Below are 9,180 nucleotides of genomic sequence, written 5' to 3'. Positions count from 1 at the left end.
GGTATAGAGAAAGAGCCTTTACCATTCCTTCATTGATTAACTTGGCTCCCAGTTCTTGAAGGAGATGAATGGTGGTATTTCATCCTTGCTTTCTGCTTGAGACTTTGGGGTTGAGTCCTTCTATCACGATGTTGACTAAAATGCATTTTGAAGCTATACTTTCTTGTGCTGGATTATGGGCTTTGAGATTCAATTCTTCATAGAGGAGATAAGCTCCTTCAATGTTTTGTAATTGTTGTTATGATATTACATTTATTCCTTTTTCTTTCCATTCTTCTGCAATTGTTGCAAGGTCTACCCCTTATAGAGCTTGTTCTATTACGTCTTCCTCTAGCGTTTCCTCCTTTTTGGCTGGTTGCATTTATGTATCCTCTAATGACTGCTCCTTACCTCTATTGGTATTATCTGCGTCCCTTCTGTCTTGGTCGTTGTCTTTTGGGTGCATTTATTCCTCTTATGCTTCATCTTCTATCATTTCGTTAGGGTCCCTTTGTTGTTGGTTACTATTCAGTAACTTGAACTGATTCTGGTTTGCTTCTTTGTATTGTTTCTTCTTGGGAATAACATTCTTCCTATTATTCTTGTCCCTGGAGATTACTTTGGTGAACCCTTTGATATCTTTTTGTTTATTTTATTGCTCTTTCATTTGAGGGGTTTTATTCATGGGACAATCTCAGAAAAGATGCCCGTGCTCGTGACACTTTCTACATCAGAAAGGAATTTGTTCAAATTCTATACTTTGTAGCTAGACATCATCCCAGAGACGTCTATGTACACATATATTCGGGCGTAGGATACATAGTGACCCATTCTGGTGCCTTCATACATTTTGATTTACTCCCCTAGCTGGTCTCCTATACCTTTTAAGACTGAAGGAGCCCAATAATTAGTTGGTAAGGTGTAAAGGTGAACCTAGACTAGAACCCTAGTGAAATCCTCTTTTTCTGGTGAATTTCTCCCTCCAGAATCTCATGTATAAATTGGCTGAGTTGTAGAAATAGGGTCCTCCTTAAAAAATTATGTCTCTGTCTTCTAGGAGTTCAAATATGACTGTGAAAAATCCTTTGGAGCCCAGTTGAGGTCTGATCTCCCCTTTGGGTGTCCATTTTCTCTGAATCCACTAGTTCAGGGCTCTTTCTGTTGGCCATATTTCCATGAAATTGCATATAACCATATGTTCATGCATGTATTCTTTGTATTCAGCTACCCTGGGGTCCTGAATTTCCAGTTCTAAGATTCTCTTGGATTTGGGATTACAGTTGTTCTTGGTCTTTTTCCCTTGATCTTGCGGCTTCTCCTGAGATGGTGAAAGATTGACGATGCCATAAAAGGACGAGTCTGTGGCCTTGCCCTTGTCTGCGTGATTTTCCTTGGTTGATCTTTTCACTATGTCTTCATTCCTTTTTGGCAACTCGTTTTGTTGTGGATGAGTAGTTTCTTCTTTGTCCGAGCTTCCTCCTAGTGGCATATAGAAGGCAGAGGTAGAGGCAAATTTAGTGAAGAACGAAGCCTATTCTAGCGACCGACCAGAGACCATATCCTTGAAATAACGGGTGCCATGATGTTGTAGTGGATCCGTCATGATGGGCGGGGCCCCAAGGGCCAGAACTAGAGGCACCTAGGGGAGATCGTGAAGCTCGCACAAACCCTAGTCTACAGTCAGTCTCAATCGCCCCAAAAACCCCATGAGAAGATTCGGTATCAGAGGTTTTCCATTATGAAAGAGTAGTTGGTAGAGAATGGAGCATTCATTTATTTCTCTAGGCATAACTCATGGGTGACTGAGTAGAGTTATGACTCATTGAGTAACTGGCTGATAATGGAAGATTGAGTTTTTTCTTTCTCCATTTATCATGAATCCTGTCCACAAAGTCTATTCATTCGTAGAATATTTCCATATATATTTACATTGATATTTTAATTACCCAAGGCACTCTTTTTTTTTTTATCGTTAAAAGACTATCTAGACTATTATATTATATTTACATGTAAACTTTACAAACAGTGAGACAGGCTTTCCAGGGCCAGCAGTTGCACCTTGGATAGCTGAGATTTGAAACAAAAAGCTCCCACGTAGGGCCAGCACCTACAGAACTTCCAAAATCACCTTCAAGACTAACAGAGTCCCTCCAAAATCTAATCGCTGCTGGAGGCCCAAAAGACGTGAGTAGCAGCGTGCTAAGGGGCCTCATTGCGCTTAACAGACCCATGACTGCCCACGCAGGGGCTTTCGACATAAACTGACTGAACCCAACAGTATTGAAAATTGACAATAGACCCGACAAACATAAACCAGACAGACATACGCATAAACTGCCAGCCAACAAACATAGTGATATCCGGAACCGACATACCCGCAGAAGCTTTAATCCTGGATTCGGGCTGAGAGAGGAGGACGTGTGTTGAGTCGGGCTTCAGAGTCCTGGTCCTCACAGAGACTTTTGTCTTCCACAATGTAGCACCACCCCCGTCCCTCAGGGACTCCTTCCCACATCACCTTCCATTTGTCCTCAGTAATGCCCTGAGGTGCCGGCCCCATTGGATTTGAGGTGCCTTGCACAATCTCCTTCCCCGAATTGCCTGCCTCAATCAGGGGCAACACAGTAGGGCTGTCCTTACCAGAACCTCCTGGAAGCTTCTCCAACGTGTCCTCACCAGAGCCTCCTGGAGGCTTCTCCGACGTACCCTGAGGATTTTCAGCTCCATTTCCTTCAGGGATTTTGGTAAAAAGAACTGAAATGTGGGCATTGACTCCTGCATTGTCCACTGAGCTGCCCAGAGTGAACACCACGGAGCCGAATGCCGGAAGCATTGGCCCTCCCTCGCTAGAGCTACCGACCTCCAAGAATTGCCCGACTGGGAGTTGTGTGGCTCTTGCCCGCCTATGACAATAGCAGCAACAACAATGGTGGTGTTCATCTGCTGCAGGGGGTCGAGAGGAAGATCCTCTCCATGGTCCCCGTCTGCTAGGTTGTCGCTCCCGTAATTTGGCCATGTCTTCTTCGTTGCCACCCTTGAATACCTGAGAGAATAGGTGAGAATAGGCACTGTGCAGATTTCGCCCCAATCCCCACACTGGTGAGACAATTTCTGAGCGCCTTCCTCCTGCGCGAGAGTTAACCCTTCTCGCTTCCAATTGTTCCAGAAATCTCTCGAATTGCCCCCCCTTCCTACAGCCGCAGCTTGAATTGCAGCAGCAAGCGGCTTCAACCTCCACCGACTCACAGTTTCTCTGCTCTCGCACCCTTCGGACCTCGACATGCCAATGAACCCACATCGTCGTGCCGGTTCGTTGATATTGTATTCCATTCCTTCGCTGTAGGCGAGCATTAACTGCATTCTGCGCCACCATCGAAAACCTTTGTCTAACATTGAATGCCCATCGCTTCGATACTGGGCCATTAAACCTTGACGGCGGTTTATCCTGGAGTATTACGGTTGACACGGGGCGGCACATGCTGGGCATGTGGCACGCCCCTCCTTGACATGTCATCACCCGCATCGGGGATTACCCAAGGCACTCTTAAACACAATATGTTAAAACATTATATAATATATATATATATATATATATATATATATATATATATATATATATATATATATATATATATATATATATATATATATAATATTCAATGTAAATATTAATAATAAAAAAAATTCAATGTTTACCATAAATAAAACACTTCAATATATTTTTAAATAACATTGGCGTACATGTTTAAATTAGATATATATCAATTCATAGTAAGAATCAAAATATTCACTTCATCAAATATCTCACATTATTAAAAAAACATAAAAATTAACTAAATTATAAAAAAAATAATATATGAAAGTTAAACACATATAGTTTTTAATATAACATGTAATGAGACTTTTACCATGGTGATTCACTCATATTTTATTATGGAGAGAATAGACTTTGTTAAAATACCTTGGTCCAATGCCATGACTTGTCATGGCTTATCAAAAAAAAACTCTTTTCCTATGACACTTGTTCACATGACATTTTTTTAATTAATGAATTTAATTAAAAGGACCAAAATGTCATAACTACTTTGGAAATAAATCTCAACCTTTGATTTGTGTATCTTACTAAGAATATTTTAAAATATTATATAAAGGTTAAATGTGTACCATCCATTAGTAATTACATCTAATAATTATTGATAATTAAATTAGAATTATGGTAACCCTATTCCAAAAACGACATGTCTATCAGGGTAATAATTACATCAACTTTATAGATAAAGACATAAGGTAATTGATAATAAAAAATTATAATTTACTTCAAAGTGTTTGTTTCTATTACAACCTACTATGAAAGATGTGAAATTCATTCCATACCAAACATATAGTTAACATTTAATATTTAAGAAAAGGAGAATTAATAACCAAAAAAAATAGTTTCAACTACAAATAAAATATTTCATTTTCAATATTAAGAAACATAATTTTCTATAATCTTTTATATAGAGATAAAAAAATTAAATCTAAAAATATTCTTATATTTTTACTTTAAATGTTTCAATTTTCATATTAAATAATATAGTTTTATATCAAATTTATATATAGAAATATAAAGAAATTGAATGTAAAACATTTCTTGCATTTTTACTTGTGATATTTCAAGTTCCATATTAAATAAAATAATTTTATATCAACCTTGTATATAGAAATATAAATAAATTGAATGTAGAAAAAATTCTTATAGTTTTACTTTTGCCATATGAGCTAGCTATGTAATTTCTCTTTATTTCAATATGTATTTTCAATAAAATATTTGAACATCAATGATAACCAATATTCGAATCTCAATTTCATAATTTTATAGAGAGAGAGAAAAATATATATATTTTAATGTTCACCATAAATCAAATATTTTGATGTCTAGCTTATGTAAAATAATTTTATTCCAAATTGATGAGGGAAAAAAAGAAGGAGAGAGATATTTCTTATTCTCTTAATGAGTGGTTTCTAATTCAATCCTTAATATGGAATTGACATGCAGTATTTTCAATTTCCCATGAGTCATAGAATAGATGGTGATAGGGTACTCTATTATGACACTTCATGGTGAAAATGTAATAGGTTAGAAACTCCATGGATAAGAATCCAGTCATGATAAGGGCTGGTGTGGCCTAGGCCAAGTGCGCCAGGTATTTGAGTGTGCTAGGTGTTTGAGTGTTATTGACTGATTACCTAACAAACAAAAGAAACATACATGCAGTATTTTACAATAATAATAAAAAGAAAAAAAAATCAATGTATATATACACACACAAAGAAGAATGTGTTTTCATATTCTATCGATAGATGCTTGCTAGTTCCTAACACGAATGTGAACAATTTAAAGTTATTTGAATGTCATATTCATATATATATATATATATATATATATATATATATATATATATATATATATATATATATATATATATATATATATATATATATATATATATGTATGTATATATATAGATATTCTTTTTGTAAAAATTATTTATTGGTGTGTTGCTAAAAAAATATTCTCAAACTCTTTTAGAGTGACAAGGGATTTGGTCCCTCTCTATCCTTGGCAGATCCTTAGTTAAGATGGTTCTAGGCTAGTTTAATTTTAACAATGTGAGACATTTTATGAAATAACTGCATTGATGCCTATTATGAATTGATTCCTATCAACATTTACCTGCCAATTAATTTTATATGGCTGAGCTTTGATGCCTATATATATTGATACCTATCAACACTTACTGGCCATTTAATTTTATATGGTAGCGCTATTACATGCCATATGCCAAAAGAACTATAAATCATTTTATTTGATACCTACTTTAAAAATAAAATTTCACCTTTAATTTGTGTATATTACTATGAATATTCTAGAATATTCGATACAGGTTAAATCCATACCATGTACTCAATAATTATTTATAACTAAATTAAAATTATCGGATCCCTATTCCAAAATAGACATGCCTATCCACATAAAGATAGAGATTTAATCATTTTTTTTAATCAAAATTTGACATTGTTTGAAAATATATTAATGGGAAAATAGATGCCTATATTACTCCAATTTACCATGGTAATATATAGAAATACCCACACATAAACTAATTCCTAAAAAAGTATACATACAATATTTCCAATAAGATTAAAACATTTGCATGTTTCATGGAATATTATTCCATAATCCTAATTATAGTGAAGAAGATGAAATCATGGTTCATGGGAATAAGAAAAAAGTCTTCTTGAAATGATTCAATGATTCCAAAGTGTGCTCTTGCAACATTAATCCTTCTTTGGAAAGCTCATTAACTTTTGTGCTTTTTCCTTATAAACATGAGCAAAGATAGATAAGTAAAAGTTGTTTGCATACTTTGAATATCAAGGAACAATGGCTATAAAGTGAAATTTCTCAAGTTAAAGTCTCCTTTCCTCCATTAAATGAGTAAAATCAAACATCCAAAATTTTTAATTTGTGTTTCCTCTTTCCTAAACCAACATAAGAACCACTTTGAGAAGCATATGTTAGAGGACCCTTTCCATTTTTGAGGGAGATGACATGACTGAGGGATAGGAATATAATTACCCTAGACCCACCTCTAGAAGGAATACCTTGTGAGGCTCCATCAAAGAAAGGCTAGGGGATTTCTTTGTTTATGTGATTTGTTGGAACTTGATTGTGAGGATGAGAGAGAAATGTTAGGTTAAGAATAGTGGGGGTAGATATTTTTCATGGCACACTTAAGATGAAAGGTGCCCACACTATAATTGTTTTTGGTATTTCTACCTAGCCAAATTCCAAAAACATAAGTAAGTGAGGTGTTTGTAGCCGTTTTTTTTTTCTTTTTTTTTGACAACATCTTCTCAAATATTATTCAATGGTTTCCTCTTGTGAAGTATTATGAGGACCTATTAGTCCTCCTATTTCTATTTATACCTATTTCAAGTAGGGCAAGAGATGATGATATGGAAATAAATTTCTAAATTGGATTCATAAGGACAACATCTACCAAGTCATCTAAATCTTTCTTTCTATAGAATGTCCCATGATAGAGTTCGGTTTTTCATAAGGAGGCACATAGTGATTTTAGGTTTAGTATAATAAAACTTACAAATTGGCTTCCCCACTAAATTGGTGGATTTTCATTGTCTCTTGATGGAAGGGTTTTCTAGCCGACATTTCTTTTGTAATCCATAGAAGGGTTTAGAGACAAATAATATCATTTTGTCTTACTTATTTTGAATAATTTTTTAAGATAAGTTGATATGAGTCTTTCAATTATATATATATTATTTATTGAGATCAAATTTTGTAGTATAACTTGGGAAGGTAGTATACCTAAAAGGAATAATATGGGGTACAAAGGGAGGTACCCAAACAAATAATATGATGTAATAATGTAAGGATGAGAAATAAATGGTCCATAGTTAATAAATAAAAGGGTTAGCCCACATTATACAAGAGACCACAAGTAGTTAGTGAATAATGTGATAATCCCAATGTATTGGATGTATGGTACTGAAATACCCATGGTATTGTATGTATGAAGCCTATATAGAGGCTAGAGAATATCCATTGAGATGTCGAGTATTGTTTTGTATTGTCAAGCATGTCGCTTGAGGAGTGTTCTCCTTCCTTAAGGTGTAATTGTTTGGGGAAAATATTGGGTGATGAGTTTGCAGATCAGATATGAAAATTTTGGTGCACAATTTTTTTTTTAATTACAGATCTGAATTCCTTATAAAACAATACCCCATTTCAAAAAAAAAAATTGTTTGAATCAAAGTTCAGACAGAGGAGATATCACTGAATTAAAATTAGCTGTTTTGCAGAATTTTTTCTGACAGAAATTCGTGCACAACTGCTCTCTAATAATTTTTTGCATATTTTTGTATATAATTTCAAGAAAATAATTACATATCTGATATTTTCTCTAAAAAACACTTAATTTCAAAAATTAATTCGGTCAAATCAAAGTCTGGATGAGGGAGATATAGCTAATTTATAATCAACTCTTTTTTCAGAATTTTTTGTGACAACCAGACAATTGCAGTGTGGATCTAACTTCCCAGAGTACCGAGATCGCGATTCCAATTACATGGGACGATGAAAGATGGTTGTTCCATTTCCAAAAAGCAGGTTATAATGAGGATTCTGATCCATTTTGATTGATTTGTGGCCATTTTAAATTTTCCCCACAAAGTAGATAAATTTTTGACAAAACCCTCATTCTATTTTAAGGGTTATATCAAGATGATTTTTACAAGAAAATATGGTGGTCCTGCTATTGAAGTGATCATAAAAGAGAAAAATTCAAAATGCTCATTTTGGACAGCTTTGATAGGTTTTTCTTTAATCGATGAGGCTCTAATATGGTCAGACTCACATGGCCATCATCTGATGCATGCACATTCCATTGAAATTTTTGAAAAAATCCTCTTAGACAAGCGGTCTCATGTTGGATAGAAGGACAATAAGAGACATAAGGGCTTATTTTATACGAATGTTTCTAGTTTACATGTTCATATAAGTATTCTAAAGGAGAATACCATTGTTTCTATTCACCCTAGTTGCAAGAAAAATCTAATTAATCTCAAATTGGTGAAATGCTTGCAAGTTTCATGTAGTATACCTAGGGGGGATATTATGGGGTACAGAGGGAGGTACCCAAGGGAATAATGTAATAATGTGATGGGCCATAGTTAATAAATAAAGTGGCTAACCTGCATTATGTAAGGGACCACCGTTAGAAATAATGTGATAAGCCCATTGTATTAGATATATGGTATTGACAAACCCATGATAATGACCCATGATATTGTATGTATGAATCCTATATAGAGGCTAGAGATTCCCCATTGAGAGAGGTCAAGGATTATTGTATTGACAAACATATGGCTTGTGGAGTGTTCTCCTTCCTCAAGGAGTGATTGTATGGTGTTACCCTACCTCAAGGGTTTGATATTAATAAAGATCTGAAGTTTATCTATTTTTCTCTTGTATTGACTCTTAGGTTTAAATGCAGTATTGGGTATATTTTATATTTTCATATATTTGTAGGTCACATCTATTACAAGTGGTATCAGAACACTTTCTTAGGGAAAGTGGAGAGATATTTTCTTTTATTTTTGTAGAAATTTTTTGGGGCGGTGAGTTTGCAGATC

Source organism: Pinus tabuliformis, chromosome 2_2 (genome assembly GCF_031772625.1).
Source record: "Pinus tabuliformis cultivar Carrire ecotype Pingquan chromosome 2_2, CPIR1, whole genome shotgun sequence".
Taxonomy (NCBI): Eukaryota; Viridiplantae; Streptophyta; class Pinopsida; order Pinales; family Pinaceae; genus Pinus; species Pinus tabuliformis.
Note: the sequence above shows the minus strand (reverse complement) of the source record.